This window comes from Salvelinus sp. IW2-2015, linkage group LG32 (genome assembly GCF_002910315.2).
Source record: "Salvelinus sp. IW2-2015 linkage group LG32, ASM291031v2, whole genome shotgun sequence".
Classification (NCBI taxonomy): Eukaryota; Metazoa; Chordata; class Actinopteri; order Salmoniformes; family Salmonidae; genus Salvelinus; species Salvelinus sp. IW2-2015.
The window spans coordinates 35668799-35680609 of record NC_036871.1 but is presented as its reverse complement, the minus strand read 5'-3'; positions in this window follow the sequence as shown (position 1 = coordinate 35680609).

The window sequence follows — 11811 nt, the reverse complement described above, 5'->3', positions numbered from 1 at the left end:
ATCTGGGCGAGTGCGAGGAGCAGGCACAGGACGTACCGGACTGGGGAGGCGCACTGGAGGCCTGATGCGTGGGACCGGCACAGATTGCACCGGACTGGTAACACGCTCCTCCAAACGCCTGCGTTGCCGCATACTCCTCGCCAACTCCATTCTCCGGTATCCCTCCTCGCACTGTTCCATTGACTCCCAGGCGGGCTCTGGCACTCTCCCTGGGTCGACCGACCACCTCTCTACCTCCTCCCATGTTGTCACTGGTTCACACCTCGGCTCCACCGACCACCCCGTGTSCCTCCCCCCAGAACATTTTTGGGCTGTCTTTTGGGCTTTCCTTGTGGCCGCGAACCCCGGCATCATCGCTGTTCTCCCTTCTCTCCTTGCGTCTGGTGTGACTCCTGCCAAGGAAGGATCTCATGTCCTTCCATTATTTCCTCCCAGGTCCAACTTATTTTCCCCATTGTAGCACGCTGCTTGGTCCTGGGTTGATGGGATATTCTGTCACGTTCGTTTGTAGAAACGGACCAAGGCGCAGCGAATGTTGAGTTCCACATAATTTATTAATAGTGAAACTTAACAAAAACAAAAACAAATTGTCACGCCCTGACCTTAGAGAGCCTTTTTATTCTCTATTTTGGTTAGGTCAGGGTGTGACTAGGGTGGGTACTCTAGTTTTTGTATTTCTATGTTGGCCTGGTATGGTTCCCAATCAGAGCAGCTGTCTATTGTTGTCTGTTGTTGTCTCTGATTGGGGATCATATTTAGGCAGCCTTTTCCCCACTGTGGTTGGGATCTTGTTTACGTATTGTTGCTTGTGAGCACTGCATAGCTTCACGTTCGTTTTGCTCTTTATTTTTTCTGTGCGTTTCACTCGAATAAAGATGATGACACCATTCCACGCTGCACCTTGGTCCGATTCATACAACAACATTCGTGACACAAATAAACAATAAACGAACAACGAACCGTGACTACAGAGGTGCTACATACACTTACTCAAAATACATTATCCTATAAAACACAGGTGGAAAAAATGCTACTTATATATGATCCCCAATTAGAGACAACGATTACCAGCTGCCTCTAATTGGGAATCATACAAAATCACCAACATAGAAAAACAAACCTAGAACCCCACATAGAAATAATAAACTAGACTAACCCCCTAGTCACGCCCTGACCTACTCCACCATAGGAAATAAGGACTCTCTATGGTCAAGACGTGACAGGGAGTCCCGCTAGCGGAACAGCTTCCGGTGAAACTGGAGGGCARGCAATTCAAATAAATGATCATCGAAATTATGGATATTAAACATGTAGGTACATACAAGTGTCTTATATCGGTTGAAAGCTTAAATTATTGTTAATCTAACTGCACTGTCCAATTTACAATAGCCATTACAGCAAAAGCATGCCATGCGATTGTTTGAGGACGTCATCCCACATCAAAATATTTTTCCACCGGCACAGGTTTCATAAATTCACAAATAGCGATTAAATATTCACTTACTTTTTGAAAGTCTTCCTCTGATTTGTCATCCAAAGGGTCCCAGCTATAACATGTAGTGTCGTTTTTTTAGATAAAATCCTTCTTTATATCCCAAAAAGTCTGTTTAGTTGGCGCCATCAATTTGAGTAATCCACTCGTTCAACATGCAGAGGAAGGAATCCAAAAATCTACCACTAAACTTTGCTAAAACAAGTCAAAATAAGTATTTCATACGGAAAGAAGTATGTTCAACAGGAAATCGATATTAGCAGGTGCGTAAAATAAAGTTAAAAAAATAAAGAAATACCGTGGAATGAGGAGGTGTGTCCAAACTTTTGAATGGCACTGTACATATTGTTTAAATTACCTCGACTAGCCTGTACCCCTGCACATTGACTCGGTACCGGGACCCCCAGTATATAACATTGTTATTGTTATTTATTGTTACTTTCTCTACCTCAGTTTATTTAGTAAATATTTTCTTAACTCTTATTTTCTTAAAACGATATTGTTGATTAAGGGCTTGTACATAAGCATTTCACAGTAAGGTCTGCACCTGTTGTATTAGATTTGATTTGACTTGATTTCAACTTAAACATTTAATCATCAAATCAACAAGTCTATATATGCTTAGTTTAATAATACACTGAAAACCAACTTAAAGATACCAAAAACAATTTAGTCCAATCAATGTTGCTAAATATCATGTGGCTGTCCATGGTACTGATTTGTTGTGTTGTGTGTGTGTGTGTGTGTGGGTGTGTGTGTGTGTGTGTGTGTGTGTGTGTGGTGTGTGTGGTGTGTGTGTGTGTGTGTGTGTGTGTGTGTGTGTGTGTGCTGTGTGTGTGTGTGTGTTGTGTGTGTGTAAGTAAAATATAAAACAAATTGACTCACCCTGCTTGAGACTAGTTGATCGCCACATGCCATCCTCCTCTCTTTCATGTTGGCTAAACAGTCTATTGTCTCTATCATACAGTACATAGTTTTGTTGTCATAGGCTACCTAGATAAATGGTTGTTAGCCTGGACTTCCTTGCAATTGACCAACAATTAACCAGCCTAGTTAGTAAGCTAGTTAACATGAGCCTACTAGGCTACATATTGAACTTCAATCACCTCAGTCCAGCGGCACAACATATTAATTTATGATTGATCAGAATAACTGTTCTAAATCATTGGCCTGTACAGAGAATTAAGTCCAAATCCCCATCTCCATCCATGGCTTAGGAAAGGGCGATTTAACAAGCTAAGCTACTGAAGGACATCACACAAACAGTCAGAAACAACATATTTTCTGAAATGACATTTTGCTAAGGAAGTGATTTGATTGGTTCAGCCAAAACCAAACTTCCTCCCTTAGGGGGCGTTTTGCTGCACCAGGACAACCCACTGTTGAGCTCAGCTCACATGCTGTTAGCTAATAAAAAATATATTACAAATATCAAGGCGAGACCAAATCTTTTAGAGAAGATTATTAGGATCTCATCTCACTGTGCTATACCGTTGCTGCTTGCTGTTACTGTTTTGGCTTACTATGCTTTACTGTGCTGTACTGTTCTTCACTGGTGCTGTGCTGTTATTTCTGTCTGTGCTTTGTACTGTTGCTTCTGTGCTGTTCTGTACTGTGCTGTATTGTTTCTGTTCTATACTGTACTGTACTGTGCTGTTCTGTACTGTACTGTACTTGCTGTACTGTGCTGTATTGCTCTGTTCTTATACTGTTCTGTACTGGTGTATCTGTGCTGTATTGTGCTGTTCTGTTCTGGCACTGTTCCTGTACCTGTTCCTGTACTGTTTCTGCGCTGTGTGCTTTCTGTGTGCTGTTTTGGTACTGTTCCTGTACTGTTCTGCACTGTGTGGTTCTGTTGCTGTACTGTGCTCGTTCTGTACGGTTCTGTGCTTCTCTTCTCGTTCTGTCTGTTCTGCGTGTGAGCAGCTGGCCTAGGCTGTGCAGTATGCTATGCATCTGCTCTGCTAAACACTTGACCCTAACCCTACCCTAAAACTTCCCATTACAGACGACCCAGAAATGTCCATGAACTCTGGCAGATGGATCGAGGGGGAGTGAGAGAGGAAGTAAGGAGGACGAGATAATGCAGGCGAAGGCAATCTTAAACCATCTGTCTCTTTGTGTAAACATCATTCACTCCCCATTTCAGACAGATACCATATTATCTCTTCCCTGACATAGTGTCTCAAAAGCTAATAGTTCATGCCCTCTACATGGCAGGCACCGCATCAGGCTTCCACAAGTTCCATCTACCTCTCTGTTCCTACAGTAATACTAGTAGTAATCCTGAAGGGCTTCTGGAAGTGTCGTGTTAGACTGTCTTGTGCACAGTAAGAACCTGTGTTCTGGGTGCTCTGGGCTTCTGGGACAATGCTTGGCTTCTGATTCATCTTATCTATTCTGTTCCATCAAGTCTGGGATCGCTGACGCCCAAGCTACTCATCAAAGCCTGAAAACACACCACACACACATAAAGTACACAGGCGCATGCACATGCACACACACACACAAGCTAAACTCTTTCTATGACTGCCGCTAATACAAAACCCCATTAACCATTCAACCTTTCAATGGCAGAGAGCAATTAAGGAAGCACAGTCGGCCACCCACTTAGAATGTGTGTGTGTTGGGTGTGTGTGGTGTGTGGGTGGTGTGGGGTGTGTGTGGTGTGGGTGTTTGTGTGTGTTGGTGTTGTGTGTGTGTGTGTGGTTGTGTGTGTGTGTGTGCGTGAGTTGGTATGCATGTTTTTGGTTCCATTCTGTTTTTCCAAGAGAGCTGACTCGTGTACTCATAAACATTCCAATACTTTGTCGATATCTTTAATGTTGATATGGTACATTCATCAAAATGTTAATTAGCTGTCCTGCATCTTAGATACCTGGCGTCTTAGATAACCTCCATCTTAGATACCTGGCATCTTAGATACCTGGCATCTTAGATAAACCGCGTCTTAGATAAATTGCGACTTTGATACCTGCAGTCTTAGATAACTGGGGTCTTAGATACCTGCCGTCTTAGAAAACTGGGGTCTTAGATAACTGGGGCCTTAGATAACTGGGGTCTTAGATAACTGGGGTCTTAGATAACTGGGGTCTTAGATAACTGGGGTCTTAGATAACTGGGGTCTTAGATAACTGGGGCCTTAGAAAACTGGGGTCTTAGAAAACTGGGGTCTTAGATAACTGGGGTCTTAGATAACTGGGGTCTTAGCTGTCCTGCGTCTTAGATACAGTTGAAGTCAGAAGTTTACATACACCTTAGCCAAATACATTTAAAGTCAGTTTTTAGTAAAAATTCCCTGTCTTAGGTCAAATAGGATCACCACTTTATTTTAAGAATGTGAAACGTCAGAATAATAGTAGAGAGAATCATTTATTTCAGCTTTTATTTCTTTCATCACATTCCCAGTGGATCAGAAGTTTACCTACACTCAATTAATATTTGGTAGCATTGCCTTTAAATTGTTTAACTTGGGTCAAACGTTTCGGGMAGKCTTCCACAAGCTTCCCACAATAAGTTGGGTGAATTTTGGTCCATTCCTCATGACAGAGCTGGTGCAACTGAGTCAGGTTTGTAGGCCTCCTCGCACACGCTTTTTCAGTTCTGCCCACAAATTGTCTATAGGATTGAGGTCAGGGRTTTGTGATGGCCACTCCAATACCTTGACTTTGTTGTCCTTAAGCCATTTTGCCACAACTTTGGAAGTATGCTTGGGGTCATTGTCCATTTGGAAGACCCATTTGCGACCAAGCTTTAACTTCCTGACTGATGTCTTGAGATGTTGTTTCCATATATCCACATAATTTCCCCTCCTCATGATGCCATCTATTTTGTGACGTGCACCAGTCCCTCCTACAGCAAAGCACCCGCACAACATGATGCTGCCATCCCCGTGCTTCGCGGTTGGGATGYTGTTCTTTGGTTTGCAAGCTTCACACTTTTTCCTCAAAACATAACGATGGTCATTATGGCCAAACAGTTCCGTTTTTTCATCAGACCAGTATGATCTTTGTCCCATGTGCAGTTGCAAACCGTAGTCTGGCTTTTGGCGGTTTTGGAGCAGTGGCTTCTTCCTTGCTGAGCGGCCTTTCAGGTTATGTCGATATAGGACTCGTTTTACTGTGGATATAGATACTTTTGTACCCGTTTCCTCGAGCATCTTTACAGGCCATCCTTTGCTGTTGTTCTGGGATTGATTTGCACTTTTTGCACCAAGTATGTTCATTTCTTGGAGACAGAACGCGTTCCTCTCTGAGCGGTATGACGGCTGCGTGGTACCATGGTGTTTTACTTGCGTACTATTGTTTGTACAGAATGAACGTGGTATCTTCAGTCTTTGGAAATTGCTCCCAAGATGAACCAGACTTGTGGAGGTCTACAATTTTTTCTCGAGTTTCTTCGACTGATTTCTTTTGATTTTCCCATGATGTCAAGCAAAGAGGCACTGAGTTTGAAGGTAGGCCTTGAAATACATCCACAGGTATACCTCCAATTGACTCAAATGATGTCAATTAGCATATCAGAAGCTTCTAAAGCCATGACATCATTTTCTGGAATTTTCCAAGCTGTTTAAAGGCACAGTCAACTTAGTGTATGTAAACTTCTGACCCACTGGAATTGTGAAACAATGAATTATAAGTGAAATATTCTGTATGGTAATAATTGTTGGAAAATTTACTTGTGTCATGCACAAAGTAGATGTCCTAACCAACTTGCCAAAACTATAGTTTGTTACCAAGAAATTTGTGGAGTGGTTGAAAAATGAGCTTTAATGACTCCAACCTAAGTGTATGTAAACTTCTGACTTCAACTGTATACAGTACCAGTCAAACGTTTGGACACACCTACTTATTCAAGGGTTTTTATTCATTTTTACTATTTTCTACATTGTTGAATAACAGTGAAGACATCAAAACTATGAAATAACACACATGGAATCATGTAGTAACCCAATAAGTAGGCACCCTTTGCCTTGATGACAGCTTTGCACACGCTTGGCATTCTCTCAACCAGCTTCATGAGGTAGTCACCTGCAATGCATTTCAATTAACAGGTGTGCCTTGTTAAATGTTAATTTGTGGAATTTCTTTCCTTCTTAATGCGTTTGAGCCAATCAGTTGTGTTGTGACAAGGTAGGGGTGGTATACAGAAGACTGCCATATTTGGTAAAAGACCAAGTCCATATTATGCCAAGAACAGCTCAAATAAGCAAAGAGAACAACAGTCCATCGTTACTTTAAGACATGAAGGTCAGTCAATTCGGAAAAGGACTGCCACAGGAAAGGAAGACCCAGAGTTACCTCTGCTGCAGAGGATAAGTTGTTTAGAGTTACCAGCCTCAGAAATTGCAGCCCAAATAAATGCTTCACGGAGTTCAAGTAACAGACACATCTCAACATCAACTGTTCAGAGGAGACTGCATGAATCAGGCCTTCATAGTCGATTTGCTTTAAAGAAACCACTACTAAAGGACAACAGTAAGAAGAATAGACTTGCTTGGGCCAAGAAACATGAGCAATAGTCCAGTGGAAATCTGTCCTTTAGTCTGATGAGTCCAATTTTGAGAATTTTGGTTCCAACCACAGTGTCTTTGTGAGACGCAGAGTAGGTGGACGGATTATCTCTGCATGTGTGGTTCTGAAGTGAAGCTCGGAGGAGGAGGTGTGATGGTGTGGGGGTGCTTTGCTGGTGACACTGTCTGTGATTTATTTACAATTCAAGGCACACTTAACTAGCATTGCTACCACAGCATTCTGCAGCGATACACCATCCCATCTGGTTTGCACTTAGTGGGACTATCATTTGTTTTTCAACAGGACAATGTCCCAACACACCTATAGGCTGTGTATGGGCTATTTGACCAAGAATGCGTGTGATGGAGTGCTGCATCAGATGACCTGGCCTCCACAATCACCCGACCTCAACCGAATTGAGATGGTTTGGGATGAGTTAGACCGCAGAGTGAAGGAAACGAAGCCAACAAGTGCTCAGCATATGTGGGAACTCCTTCAAGACTGTTGGAAAAGCATTCCAGGTGAAGCTGGTTGAGAGAATACCAAGAGTGTGCAAAGCTGTCATCGAGGCTAAGGGTGGCTATTTTGAAGAATCCAAAATATAAAATATATTTCGATTTGTTTAACACTTTTTGGGTTACTTCATGATTCCATATGTGCTATTTCATAGCTTTGATGTCTTCACTATTATTCTACAATATTATTCTACAAATTATGGGGGTTGTATAGCAAAACAGAGAACATCATTGTGTAAATGGGAATCTCCCCCTTTCCACAGTGGGTCCAATTAGTTTGTAGCCCAAACGGTTCGGACGCTACCGAACAGAAGTTGGGACTTCGACGGTTCCTGAAACTTGTATGGGAATGCCATCTTGTTCGTGAGAGTCTCCCCTTTCCATAGAGTGGTCATAATAGTTTGTAGGTCAAACTGTTCGGACGCTACAGACGTTTTCGTGAGAAGACCYATTTTCAGGATGTCTCATGGTCTGACAAACATCGCTCTAGCTCTACCACCTTTCACCGCACATGTGGAAGTGCGACACTGGCAGATGCGGTTGATTGAGACTAATCCAATGCAAAACATATATCTCTAGTTTAAATTGATAGATATTGATGGGGAWTTTTTTATGTAACGTAAATTGATGCACTGCACTGGTGCGTCAATCGACTCTAAGGGGTTAACTGGCAGGAGAGCATCCAAATCAGCATGTATCGTTATACAACACAGCCCACCCACTGGGCACAAACTGGTTGAATCAATATCGTTTCAACGTAATTTGTCAACATATTGTGACGTGGTGTCAACGTGGAAAATACATTTGATTTAAAAACTGTAATCAGCCAGTACTGTTTTCATAAAATTTCAACCAGCTTTGTAAACATTAAAATTAGCGTAAAAACTTTTYCTTTAATACACTGACTTAACCTGACTAACAGGTTGTTACATCAATCTCATTTCAACATAATCATCAGAACTATGTATACATTGAAATTGGTTTGAAAGTTCCACATAGAAATCCTATATTCAACTGGGGGGTTGAAATGATGTTGAATTTTAGGTTCTAGAGCACCATTGTTTTATTCCTCCACCTGTCCTACCCGCAGGTTTGAAAATAATGTTACTGACAGTGTTTCTAGATGTTGTGCAACTCATTCAAATAGACTGCCAAGATTGTAATAGAACAACAACAATATAACTTTTTTATGATGTACATAGCAGGCAAAAACTGTCATAAAGATGTCATTGCAATACGTTTTGTCCACTGGGCAGTCTCAAGATCTCTCTGCCAGAACCCCTTTAAAATGTATATTCAGCTGTATAACCTTGTTATACCTTGTTAACCATTGTTCTAACCATGTAGTTAACCCATATTTGACTGGGTGGGTTTGCTGATGAAGCAGTTCTCATTTACCTGTAAGTAGTTCTGACAACTCCTCATCTCTTTCCTATATCTCAGCCCACCTCCTGCCCCTCCTGCACTGCTGTGACCTCTTCATATAACACACGCACGTACACACACACATACACACACGTATACACACAGTAACGTTGTTCCTTCCCGGCTCCGCCAACCTGACTCAAACTATGACCAACACTTATGGAATTTAAAAGAACGAATAAGTACAAACTGTTTTGGACACAGTCTGTCCTGACTGTGCAGACACACCCCTGCTCTCTCCATCCATCCTGCTCTCTCTCTCCATCCATCCTCCTCTCTCTCTCTCCATCTTCCTCTCTCTCTCTCCACCCATCCTCCTCTCTCTCACTCCATCCATCCTGCTCTCTCTCTCGCCATCCATCCTCCTCTCTCTCTCCATTCATCCTGCTCTCAATTCAATATCAAAATGGTATGACAAAAAAACAGGAGGAATAAGAAATACTACAAGTACATTAGAGTGTCTAGTTTGAGAAACAGACGCCTCACAAGTCCTCAACTGGCATCTTCATTAAATAGTACCCACAAAACACCAGGCTCAACGTCAACAGTGAAGAGGCGACTCCGGGATGCTGGCCTTCTAGGCAGAGTTGCAAAAAAAAAGCCATATCTCAGACTGGCCAACAAAAAGAAAACATTAAGATGGGCAAAAGAACACAGACACTGGACAGAGGAACTCTGCCTAGAAGGCCAGCATCCCGGAGTCACCTCTTCACTGTTGACGTTGAGACTGGTGTTTTGTGGGTACTATTAAATGAAGCTGCCAGTTGAGGACTTGTGAGGTGTCTGTTTCTCAAATTAGACACTCTAATGTACTTGTCCTCTTGCTAAGTTGTACACCGGGGCCTCCCACCCATTCTGGTTAGAGCCAGTTTGCGTTGTTCTGTGAAGGGAGTAGTACACAGCGTTGTACGAGATCTACAGTTTCTTGGCAATTTCTCACATGGAATGGCCTTAATTTCTCAGAACAAGAATAGACTGACGAGTTTCTTAAGAAAGTTCTTTGTTTCTAGCCATTTTGATCACTTTGTTTCTAGCCATTTTGAGCCTGTGATCGAACCCACAAATGCTGATTCTCCAGATACTCAACTAGTCTAAAGAAGGACAGTTTTATTGCTTCTTTAATCAGAACAACAGTTTTCAGCTGTGCTAACATAATTTCAAAAGGGTTTTCTAATGATCAATTAGCCTTTTAAAATGATAAACTTGGATTAGCTAACACAACGTGCCATTGGAACACAGGAGTGATGTATGTAGAGATTCCATAAAAAAATCTGCCGTTTCCAGCTACAATAGTCATTTACAACATTAACAATGTCTACACCGTATTTATGATACATTTTATGTTATTTTAATTGACAAAAAATTAGTTTTTCTTTCAAAAACAAGGACATTTCTAAGTGACCCCAAATTTTTATACTATTTTTATATTGAATACTGCATTGTTGGGAAGGGCTTGCAAGTTAAGCATTTCTCTGTACTTGTGCATGTGACGAATAAAACCTTGAAAGCGCTCTCTCTGTTTTCTCTATCCATCACAGCACCCGAAGCAGGGCTGGAGAGTGTGCAGCCCAGGCCATTCCCTCTCCTCTCCTCTCCTCTCATCTCCTCTCCTCTCCTCTACTCTCCTCTGCTCACCCAGCCTTACCGCAGCATAACAACCATCCCAGGTTGGGTCTATTTCTGTCCTTCTGTCTCCCTGCTTTTACCAACGTTCTTCTGACGTCTCTCCAGCAGTAAACAGATGAAGGATGTTAATGGATATAGCAGTAAGCATCAGCTAAAGAGAATTATGAGTGAAGTAAGAATCTGAAAAACCATTTAATGCTCTATTTGAGGACATTGGCATTACAGTGAAATTCATATTGCTTAGGAGACTGTGTAGCTTTGTGTGTCGTCAATTACACTTACTGTTAGTTAACGTAGTTGCCTGCAAGGCAATTTCAACGTGATTAATTTTATGTCTAAATGTAATCATGTGTCACATTATAAAGATGAGATTTAGGGCCACAATTTGTGACATCCCTGATAAAAACAATTAAGTAGTGAAACTAATGGGGATATTCCGAGGAGGGAGGAGAGGATCATTCACACATTTCATCTGGGAAATTGCTAAGTCACTGGAAGTGCAGAGTGGCATTCTCTCTCTCTCTCGCTCTCTCTCTAAACCTTCTCCAGCTACATAAAGAGAAGATGAGGTTCTCTCTCACTCTTTCGTAAACACACACACCACCCAAACAGACACACACCCCACACGCTTATGGGAGTAAATAATTGGGTATCGTTCAGCCATGATAATGGAGGATAGCAGCATTCTGCAGCTGGACCTCCTCCTGGTCTCCTTCTTCTCCTTCTCCTCCTCCTGGTCTTCTTCTCCTTCTCCTTCTTCTCCTTCTCCTTCTCCTGGTCTCCTTCTCCTTCTCCTCCTCCTGGTCTCCTTCTCCTTCTTCTCCTTCTCCTTCTCCTGGCTGTCCTTCTCCTTCTCCTCCTCCTGGTCTCCTTTTCCTGGTCTCCTTCTTCCTTCTCCTGGTTCTCCTTCTCCTTCTTCTCCTTATCCTGGTCTCCTTCTCCTTCTCCTGTCTCCTTCTCCGGTCTTCTTCTCCTTCTCCTTCTTCTCCCTTCTCCTGTGTCCTTCTCCTTCTCTTCCTCCTGGTCTCCTTCTCCGTCCTTCTCCTGGTCTCCTTCTCCTGTCTCCTCTTCTCCTTTCTTCTCCTTCTCTCTTCTTCTCCTTCTCCTTCTTTCTCCTTCTCCTCCTCCTGGTCTTCTTCTCCTTCTCCTTCTTCTCCTTCTCCTTCTCCTGGTGTCATTCTCCTTCTCCTCCTCCTGGTCTCCTTCTCCTGGTCTCCTTCGCCTTCTCCTTCTCCCGGCA